The 11,522-nt window shown below is 42.5% G+C and overlaps 1 protein-coding gene across 1 annotated transcript in view; it reads right to left on the reverse strand.

The window, feature by feature from the left end:
- Positions 1 to 5,276, reverse strand: part of LOC129837973 (raftlin-like) — a 68,246-nt gene extending 62,970 nt beyond the window's left edge. The window contains exon 1 of the mRNA XM_055904578.1: positions 4,704 to 5,276. The gene's annotated coding sequence lies outside the window, so the exon portion shown is untranslated. The remainder of the gene's footprint in view (positions 1 to 4,703) is intronic.
- Between the last annotated feature and the right edge of the window lie 6,246 nt (positions 5,277 to 11,522).

The raw sequence follows: 11,522 nt of genomic DNA on the forward strand, positions 1-11,522 counted from the left end.
CAGACTGACCATCTGTCCAGTAATAAAAAAAATATTTTAAAAAATAAACAAATGATCATGCTCACTTTGCTGTGCCTCACAAGTAATACAATGATCTCCTACCAGTGTGATTTACATTTAAGTCATTTAGCAGACGCTCTTATCCAGAGCGACTTACAAATTGGTGCATTCACCTTATGACATCCAGTGGAACAGCCACTTTACAACAGTGCATCTAAATCTGATCATATACCTAATTTTAAATATCATTCCAAAATGGTCTGAGAAGAACAACATTGGCAGGGTAATTCAAGCATAGCCAATATGCAGTGACAATGTATTGGGCTTATAGCTTATTACACAAACCTCAATGCTACAGAACTGTTTTAATTGGGTAATGGTGCATAGGCTTACGTTATTTAAGTCATGCTTAAAAAAAAAATCTGAGTGATAGATCTTGGCTTGCATTTTGACTTAGAAACTGATCTTGACTCAGAAAAGGTTGGTGCCCACTGGATTAGAGGAAGAGTTAGCCATTTCCAAACTTAAAGGGGCCTGAACTTCCTGATTTGGCCTTGTTTTTCAGCTTGGTCATTTAGAAATGCAGTGAAGGCAAACAAGAGCTGTCTTGGGGGGGGGGGGGGGGGGTCTCTTCTGTGTTTGTTCACATGTGGCAAGCCTGTGTACTCTGGCTCATTCACTCTGCCAAAACACTACACAGTTACAGTCACTCATCCTTCTAAATAACTTGAAATAGTATAATCAGGTCTTCTATCTTGAAGTCGCCTAGGCTAGCTAGTGCTATCTAACTTCTTTCGCCAGTTAGCTTCAGCCGGCTGGTGTGCGACTGTGGCAAAGTTGACATTGGACAGCTCTGGGGCTAGTTAGGGACTGTCAATAACTTACGCAATGCAAATGGAACAATATTTTAATGTTGCACATATTTTAGTTCTCATTAAATGCTTTCAATTTTTGTATTTCTAAAATCTATAGTTGGTTTAAGGTTTTTAAGTCATTTTTAAATCTGGTGCTATTGACATTTAAAAATATTGTCCCGTGTACAGTAAATTGGGTAATTTACTATTGGTCCCTAACTAGCCCCATAGGGATATTGAACCTCAAACCAAATTGACCATGGGCATTACGATCAGATCACATGCAGCTGTGGCCCGAAATGATGATTACTTGGGTGCTGCCAGCTGTGGGCAGGATTGAAATATATCCAACCCAAAGGAAATTGACAGTACCCTTCATTCCGTCACGTACCAATTGTTTTCCTATCATCTCACAAATCTCTGTTTGGACAAGACTGACTTTACGACCAAAATTATCCTATTTACACTTTGTAGTAAATTCTCACAATCTAATAAATGTTTGACACCCATCGATGCCACATAGGCTGTTTTCAAGTTGCTTTTCAGGGGCAGTCGCTCTTTAAAACACGGCCATCTCTTACATTTCCCCCATCTCTGCCCCTGACTTCTGCCTGTGTCTACCACATTAACTCCGATTACCCCGGTTCTTCAATGTGACAAATAAAGCAGTTGTGCACAAGGCGCAGTTTCCTGGCAGCTGTTGTGTTGTCCACTCAGGAGGGAGAGTGCTCTCAGGGGCCCGGAGAAGGGCCATTCCCTGTTTGGACTTCCTCCCTCACTTCCTTCCTTGGCTCCTCACCTGGGCGGGACAGTGACAAGGAGGATAGGAGCAAGGGGCCCAACAGAGGAAAAACAGAGTTGGGCTGGGATTTAGGTTGTGTTCGTGACCATACTACAACAACAAAAACAATTAGACCAGTGCTAATATTACATAGCTTGAAAACAATGACCAGAACACATTCCCAAATACCTTCTCTGAAAACTGGAATAGCTTTTTTGAAAACCCACAGCTAGACACAGTTTATTATATTCAATATAAATCTCCAAGGACAAGACATAATGACACACATAAAGAAAGAGCCTTGCTGAAAGATGAGGGGAGATAAGTGCTGGTAAAAATAGAGCGTAGTAAACAAGCGTCTGCTTGAGCCTCTCCAGTGCTTCAAGGCTGAGTGTCCTGGCTGTCCCGGTGGTTGGTTCTCTCTGGTTCCAGCCAAGCCATCCCTCTATCATCTCAAGGCCTGGGCACAGCCGGCTACATATGCTGCACCCAGACACACATGTACTGTAGGGAGATATTGCCATGGGAACCAGCCCCTTTAGAACTACTTCCCCTCTCAGGAGAATAATAGACACCAATATCTCTATTTTCCTCTCTCCAAGGGCTAAGCTCTCATCTCTCCCTTCTCTTTCTCTCACTGCCTGTAAGGTCTTCTCTCTGATTTCCTCCCAGTCTCTGACTTTCAGTTCTGTATTTTGCATTTGCTTTGTTTGACAGTCATTATCTTGATAAAGTATGTATAATCTGATCTATTCGCACTGGGATTTATACAATACTCTGAACTCAACACATTTCTAAATCTATCATGGATAAACATAGCAAATGGATGAGTCAGATCATGGCCAAAGTGAATGGCACACAGCAAGAAGGAAAATAATCATGTGAAAGAGGAAAAGCCCGTTGATAATAGAAACATTAATTATTTTGCCATATTATATTTTCCAAAACATAGGGATAAAGATTTCAAGGAATGGCTCATTGGTTTTCATGCGAACTTGCTGGAGGCAGGCCATTTTTTATTACAGCCAACTGAAGCCAAGTTTTGCTTTTCAGATACAGTATCGACAAGTCCTTGAACATTACTTGATCAATACTGATGCAATTCTTGACCACCCAGTCAATTTTCCTTTGACAAATACAGTATCAAAAGGGAGTTTTATTCCTCGCTTAGCCACTACAAAACAAGTGAATACTAGATACCACCATGTTTTCCTTACAGCAAAGGGACTTATATCCATTCTTAGTCATTTAAGGCTATGCCAAAGGCTTGAATACATTGGTCTCTTCAAAAGCCCATCCCTAAAGAAAGAAAAAGGAACAATCTTTGCCACAGATCATGTACCCAAGCATTTCAAAGGATATAGATGTGATGCTTATGCAAGAGTATAATCCACTTAGACTGTCATCGCTGTCAGGAGAAGTGCAAAGAATTACCCGTCATCTTTCACAAATTAACCAGGCTAAGCTGTTTACCCAAAAGGCCTAAAATACGGTGGCTAAGTACTTGTAGGGAGGCACATAGGGATAAATACAGTGCGTGTGGGATTGTGTGTGTAGAATCTTTCAATATGCAAATATTATTTCAGTAATTCTCCGTTTTGGTTCTTGTTTAAACTATGTTTTATTGGAAGACAGAACTAGGTACTTTACTGTAAAATGCAGTAAACTTGTAGACTAGTGGTCAACGTTTTCCTTTTCCCTCTGTGAATGTCTGCACTCTACATGCTGTGGAGAGTAGAACATCAATTAAGGTTTAAGTCAAGCAAGACTTTCCAATTCTATTCAAGCCAATTCAATTCAAATTCAACTCAGTACCAGATAAATCTCTACACCCTGGTCCGGTAGCAAACATATGGGAACTGGATTCAAATGGAAGGTTGAACTTCAACACAGCTGGATGACTGAAGTAAATTTTCAGAAAATCTGTAAACATGAACAACTTTATGAAACACACAATAGTGAGTTTCTACTATGTAGGCTTTATTGATTATATCAGGCGAGTATTCAATGTGACAACGTAACTATATCATGAAACTGTTACTGCTCCGGCTCCCTCGCTTCACCTTTTGCCCCATCTATTATTCTCTGTTTCAAATGAGGCCTACAGTATGGAGCATATACCACAATGACTTTCCCATTCAGAGCTAGCCAGTTAGATTTGGGTTGTGGCTAGTCTGTGATGCAGTAATTTGCGGGTTCCTGGTAAAAAAGTGTTTCGCTCTGTGTGTGTGTGTGTGTGTGTGTGTGTGTGTGTGTGTGTGTGTGTGTGTGTGTGTGTGTGCTAGCTCGTGACCCAGCAACAATAAAGGGTTAACAGCCCAGCCCTCACAACCCACCAGCTGGAAATGATTAACAGTTCACTTAAACAGAACTCTCTCTCTTCCTCACTCACTCATTCCTTCTCACTCTTCCTGTCTATGTGCATTCCTCTCTCATGCCCTCTTCTCCTTTCTCCCAACCTCTTATCCCTTCAACTCTCTACTTTGTCCCTCCTTCTTGCTTTCTCTCACACTGGCTAACACACACACACACACTCTCTCTCTCTCTCTCTCTCTCTGCAGTAGAGGCTAAGGTTAAATACTGTATGTCAAGCACATCTTGAAATACCAGCAGGGTTCAGTGATTGGAGCCAGGTAGACATTTTTGGCATTCTCACCCCTCTGGTGCTGCACATGTGACTTCATACCAACCAGCTCATTGATCTGCATGATTACTGCTCTGAGCATGAGCGTGTGTTTATGTGTGTGTACACATGTGTGTATGGGAGGAGTGTGGGTTGGTGATCAGGAGTTTCTTGTAAGACATTGCACACAAGCCAAACTTGTGGCTTGCGGCATCCCTTGACTGATACATGCGTCCTCATTAATCTGCCTCTGAACGGTTGTCATGCTATAAACAACTAGAACACTAAGTTGTCTGTGACTTCTGTCCAAAGAGTTGTACAGTCGGTCTTTATCAGTGTCTTCTCCTATAGGCTACATATTTATTTTCTCAAGCCTTGACAAATAAGGATGTGGACTAGTGGTAAACACATGCAAGTTAAAGTAGAAATAAGAGGGAGTTGTTACCTGATCAGAAGCTGTTGACTACAGGAGTTGGAAAGTTCACTGTTGAAATCAAGAGAAAGCCACTGGAAAGGCTCCTCGAACAAACACACACATTCTACTGACAGGAGAACAGCACAACGCAACAGTCCACTCTCAGATCCTCTGCGATTCTTCACTCAGGTCCTGCCGATACAGCTCGAACGGAGGCTTTCGGTCAAAGGAAAAAAAGATAGCGAGAAGACTCAAATCTGGATGGGATCAGTAGCTCCGCTGGCTTGTTCTATCCTCGCTAGAGGCTCACTAGCTAACCGTGCGCAGCAAACACTTTGAGCGCGTGCGTTTAGGTCATGCTCAAAGTATGCATCGGCTATGTTCTGCAAGCTCAGGGAAACCACATCCTGTCACATATCAACCTCCTCTCTCTCTCTCTCTCTCTCTTGTGATTGTCTGAAGCGACGGAGCGCTCTGACCCAACCTCTGTTCGGCGCAGCCCCTCCACCCCTCTATCTTTCCCTCTCCCTCTCTTTCACTCACTCAAGGCTTCTCCGGGAGCCGCACCAGTTCCAGTCGACTGACTGAAGAATCCATCTGACGATGAGGCTGGGGGAAAGAGGGAGGGCGAGAGGGAAGGAGGGAGAGGTGGGAAATGCCAGGGAGAGAGAGCGAAATGAAGATAGGTGAGGAAGCAAGAACGGGTGTACAAGGAGTAAAAGTGGAAGAAAATACAGAAGGATGGATAATTAAAATTGTAATTTCAAAGAGAGATATAATATATTATATATACTAGTATATTCCTTGAGAATTTGGTGAGGTTGACTATGGGTAGGGTACAGGGTGTGAGGATGTTTTGGTGGGTAAGTTGTGTCAGCACTTCTATGGTGAATATACATATTTAATACGGCCCTGTCGAGGCCCCCTATAGCTGCATATACATTATTCACACCAGTCTGCGAGAGCGACCACTGCTCTGGAGATAGGTGTTTCAGTATGATAGGTTGGATAAAGGAATAAAGACAGACACCAATGTCAAGTTCAACAGCCTTCTTAAGCATTGTACAAATCTCTACGCGTGGAGTCTGGGGAACAGTCCAGCTAGTCGATTACCTATCAACTAGACTTCGTAACACACGGGAAGGTGATTGCAACGTGACATGGAAGTCATTCTTCATGCAGATGCAGTGGTGGAAAAAGTACCCAATTGTCAAATTTGAGTAAAAGTAAAGATAATTTAATAGAAAAAAGTGAGTCACCCAGTAAAATATTACTTTGGTAAAAGTCTAAAACTATTTGGTTTTTATACTTAAGTATCAACATTAAATGTAAATGCTAAAATATACTTAAGTATCAAAAGTAAAAGTATAAATCATTTCAAATTCCTTATATTAAGCAAACCAGATGGCACAATGTGTTTTTAAAATTTACGGATAGCCAGACACTCAACAACAAAACTTACTTTGCAAACGAAGCATTTGTGTTTAGTGAGTCTACCAGATCAGAGGCAGTAGAGATGACCAGGGGTGTTCTCTTAATAACTGTGTGAATTTGACAATTTTCCTGTCCTGCTAAGCATTCAAAATATAACGAGTACTTTTAGGTGTCAGGGAAAATGTATGGAGTAAAAAGTACATCGTATTCTTTAGGAATGCAGTGAAGTAAAAATTAAAGTTGGCCAAAATATAAATAGCAATGTACAGATACCCCCCAAAACGACATAGGTAGTACCTTAAAGCATATTTACTTAAGTACTTTACACCACTGTGCAGGTGGATGGGACAGATCAATTATGGGAGGTCAGCATTGGGTCTGCTGTGTACATTTATTTTTTATTTAACCTTTATTTAACCAGGTAGGCTAGTTGAGAACAAGTTCTCATTTGCAACTGCGACCTGGCCAAGATAAAGCAAAGCAGTTTGACACATACAACAACACAGAGTTACTCATGGAATAAACAAACATACAATAAATGATACTGTAGGAAAATCTATATACAGCATGTGCAAATGAGGTAGGATAAAAGAGGTAAGGCAATAAATAGGCCATGGTGGCAAAGTAATTACATATAGCTATTAAACACTGGAATGGTAGGATGTGCAGAGGATGAATGTGCAAGTTGAGATACCGGGGTGCAAAGGAGCAAGATAAATAAATAAATACAGTATGGGGATGAGGTAGATTGGATGGGCTATTTACAGATGAGCTATGTACAGGTGCAGTGATCTGTGAGCTGCTCTGACAGCTGGTGCTTAAAGCTAGTGAGGGAGGTAAGAGTCTCCAGATTCAGAGATTTTTGCAGTTCGTTCCAGTCATTGGCAGCAGAGAACTGGAAGGAGAGGCGGCCAAAGGAATAATTGGCTTTGGGGGTGACCAGTGAGATATACCTGCTGGAGCGCGTGCTATGGGGTGGGTGCTGCTATGGTGACCAGTGAGCTGAGATAAGGCTAGGCTTTACCGAGCAAAGACTTATAGATGACCTGGAGCCAGTGGGTTTGGCGACGAGTATGAAGCGAGGGCCAGCCAACGAGAGCATACAGGTCGCAGTGGTGGGTAGTATATGGGGCTTTGGTGACAAAACGGATGGCACTGTGATAGACTGCATCCAATTTGTTGAGTGGAGTGTTGGATGCTATTTTGTAAATGACATCGCCGAAGTTGAGGATCGGTAGGATGGTCAGTTTTACGAGGGTATATTTGGCAGCATGAGTGAAGGATGCTTTGTTGCGAAATACGAAGCCGATTCTAGATGTAATTTTGGATTGGAGATGTTTAACCTGTTTGGGCTGCAGGGGCAGTATTGAGTAGCCGGATAAAAGGTGCCCATTTCAAACGGCCTCGTACTAAATTCTTGCTCGTACAATATGCATATTATTATTACTATTGGATAGAAAACACTCTCTAGTTTCTAAAACCGTTTGAATTATATCTGTGAGTAAAACAGAACTCATTTTGCAGCAAACTTCCTGACAGGAAGTGGAAAATCTGAAATCAATGCTCTGTTCTAGGGCCTGCCTATAAATGTCCTTGATATATATCAGTATACATGCACTTCATATGTCTTCCACTAGATGTCGACAGGCAGTGAGAGAAGAAATGGAGTGTATAACTTGATCTGGGGTCGAACAAAAGCTCTTTGTATGACGTGTCACCAGTTTCCTGTTTTCTGGAGAGCGTGTGAAGGGACCTGGTTTTGCCTTCTGTACAGCTGTCGTTATAGACGACTAATATCTCCGGCTTTGATTTTATTTGATACATGTGACAATATCATCGTAAAGTATGTTTTTTCAATATAGTTTTATTAGATTATTGAAATTTTTTCGGGACGTTAGGCGTGTTGCGTTGTGTGCCTTTGTTCAGGAAGGAGAGCTTCGCGCCACTTTGCTAGCTTTCCGTGCTAATTGACTGGAGAAAAGGACATTCTAAATCCAAACAACGATTGTTCCCGACAAAGGACCCCTTGTACAACATTCTGATGAAAGATTGTCAAAAGTAGGACCCATTTTATGATGCTATTTCATATATCTGTCGAACATGTGAAATAGTCGTTTGCGCCCAGATTTTGGGTACTCTCTCGCTATACCTAAGCTGGATGTCGTAATGAAGTTATTTTTAGAATTCTAACACGGCGATTGCATTAAGAACTAGTGTATCTATCATTTCCTATACAACATGTATTTTTTAGTAACGTTTATGTATGGTTATTTGGTCAGAATAGTTGAGTGCCATAAAAATATCCGCACATTCTGGGAAAAAGATGCTACGTTAGCACAATGTATAACCACTGATGTCAGCTCTAAATATGCACATTTCCGAACAAAACATAAGTGTATGTATAACCTGATGTTATAGGACTGTCATCTGATGAAGCTTATCAAGGTTAGTCAAAAATTATATATCTTTTGCTGGTTTATTTGCTATCGCTAACGTGCCTATTGCTATCGCTAACGTGCCTTGATGAATGAATGTAGTGTAGCCTACCACATGTAGTGTGGTAGGCTATTGTAGTAAGCTAATATAATGCTATATTGTGTTTTCGCTGTAAAACACTTAAAAAATCGGAAATATTGGCTGGATTCACAAGATGTTTGTCTTTAATTTGCTATACACCATCGATTTTTCAGAAATGTTTTATGATGAGTATTTAGGTATTTGACGTTGGTGTCTGTAATTACTCTGGCTGCTTCGGTCCTATTTGTGACGGTAGCTGTGATGGTAGCTGCAATGTAAAACTGATTTATACCTCAAATATGCAAATTTTTCGAACAAAACATAGATTTATTGTATAACATGTTATAAGACTGTCATCTGATGAAGTTGTTTCTTGGTTAGTTTGGTTGGTTCTTGGTTAGTTAGGTTGGCTTTGTGCATGCTACCTGTGCTGTGAAAAATGTCTGTCCTTTTTTGTATTTGGTGGTGAGCTAACATAAATATATGTGGTGTTTTCGCTGTAAAACATTTTAAAAATCGGACATGTTGGCTGGATTCACAAGATGTTTATCTTTCATATGCTGTATTGGACTTGTTAATGTGTGAAAGTTAAACATTTCTTAAAAATATATTTTGAATTTCGCGCCCTGCACTTGAAGTGGCTGTTGTCATATTGTGCCCGGCTTCGGGCTTGCAGCCCAAAGAAGTTAATGTGAATCTGGAAGGAGAGTTTACAGTCTAACCAGACACCTAGGTATTTGTAGTTGTCCACATATTCTAAGTCAGAACCGTCCAGAGTAGTGATGCTGGACGGGCGGGCAGGTGTGGGCTCTTGCATCATTGAGAAAACTATTCTCTCCTGGAGCAGCAAAAGCATTGCTGGACAGTTCAGATATTGCCACCAGAATTAGCTACAGACTGTTGTCTAAGTATTTTGTGTCTGAGTATTTCAGATGGACCCAATGCTTTTCCAATGGGAGTGAGAATGAGATGGTCCATCTTTTGATGGCGGCAAATCGTCTGAAAATAGTTGTCTTGAGTTGTATTTTTGATGGACAATGATGTACGTCATATACGATTCCATCCGTATTTGTGCGTCTCAGTGTGTCTCTGGCCTAATTGCTGAAATAAAGGACCAGAGTGTCATGTTTTGTCTTTGATCTTCATGTCTTGTCCCTGTGCTTCCCTCTGCTGGTCTTATTAGGTTCTTTCCCTCTTTCTATTTCCTCTCTCTCCTCCTTCCTTTTTCCCTCTCCCGCTCTCTCTCTCTATCGTTCCGTTCTTGCTCCCAGCTGGTTCTCATTCTCCTAACGACCTTATTTACTCTTTCACACCTGTCCCCTATTTTGCCCTCTGATTTGAGTCCCTATTTCTCCCTCTGTTTTCTGCTTCTGTCTTTGTCGGATTCTTGTTTGATGTTTGCTGTTCTGTGTCCTTGTTCCGCCCTATCGTGTTTTTGCCTTCATCAGATGCTGCGTGTGAGCAGGTGTCTAGTGGTCGCGTCTCCAGTCGTTCATCTCTACTGACGAGAGGATTTCAGTTTTCCTGTTTTGTTTTTACCTTAGATATATCAGGAGTATCGTTTTTGTCTAAGACTGGAATAAAGACTCTGTTTCTATTTCGTCGCTTTTGGGTCCTCCTTCATCAGCATAACAGAAGAATCCGACCAAGAATGGACCCAGCGACTACGGATTCTCTCTACACTACCGTCAAGTTCCAGGGAGCAATGCTCGGCAGACACGAGCAGGAATTGTCTGCTGCTCGTCATGCCGTTGAGACCCTGGCCGCTCAGGTTTCCGATCTCTCAGGACAGTTTCAGAGTCTTCGTCTCGTACCACAAGCTACTTCCTGGTCTTCCGAGTCTCCGGAACCCAGGGTTAATAATCCACCATGTTACTCTGGACAGCCCACTGAGTGTCGCTCCTTTCTCACCCAGTGTGATATTGTGTTCTCTCTCCAGCCCAACACATACTCTGGAGAGAGAGCTCGGATCGCTTACGTCATATCACTCCTTACTGGGCGGGCTCGGGAGTGGGGCACAGCTATCTGGGAGGCAAGGGCTGAGTGTTCTGACGTTTATCAGAACTTTAAGGAGGAGATGATACGGGTCTTTGATCGTTCAGTTTTTGGGAAGGAGGCTTCCAGGGGTCTGGCTTCCCTATGTCAAGGTGATCGATCCATAACGGATTACTCTATAGAGTTTCGTACTCTTGCTGCATCCAGTGACTGGAACGAGCCGGCGTTGCTCGCTCGTTTTCTGGAGGGACTCCACGCTGAGGTTAAGGATGAGATTCTCTCCCGGGAGGTTCCTTCCAGCGTGGACTCGTTGATTGCACTCGCCATCCGCATAGAACGACGGGTAGATCTTCGTCACCGAGCTCGGGGAAGAGAGCTCGCGTTAGCGGGGCTTCCCTTCTCCGCATCTCGACCATCTCCTTCCATCGGCTCAGAGACTGAGCCCATGCAGCTGGGAGGTGTTCACATCTCGACTAAGGAGAGGGAACGGAGAATCACCAACCGCCTTTGCTTCTATTGCGGTTCTGCTGGACATTTTGTCATGTCATGTCCAGTTAAAGGTCAGAGATCATCAGTAAGCGGAGGGCTACTGGTGAGCGCTACTACTCAGGTCTCTCCATCAAGATCCTGTACTACCTTGTCGGTCCATCTACGCTGGACCGGGTCGGCTGCTTCCTGCAGTGCCTTGATAGACTCTGGGGCTGAGGGTTGTTTTATGGATGAAGCATGGGCTCGGAAACATGACATTCCTCTCAGAGAGTTAGGGAGGATCACACCCATGTTCGCCTTAGATGGTAGTTCTCTCCCCAGTATCAGATATGAGACACTACCTTTAACCCTCACAGTATCTGGTAACCACAGTGAGACCATTTCTTTTTTGATTTTTTGTTCACCTGTTACACC

This window comes from Salvelinus fontinalis, chromosome 38 (assembly GCF_029448725.1).
Source record: "Salvelinus fontinalis isolate EN_2023a chromosome 38, ASM2944872v1, whole genome shotgun sequence".
Lineage (NCBI taxonomy): Eukaryota > Metazoa > Chordata > Actinopteri > Salmoniformes > Salmonidae > Salvelinus > Salvelinus fontinalis.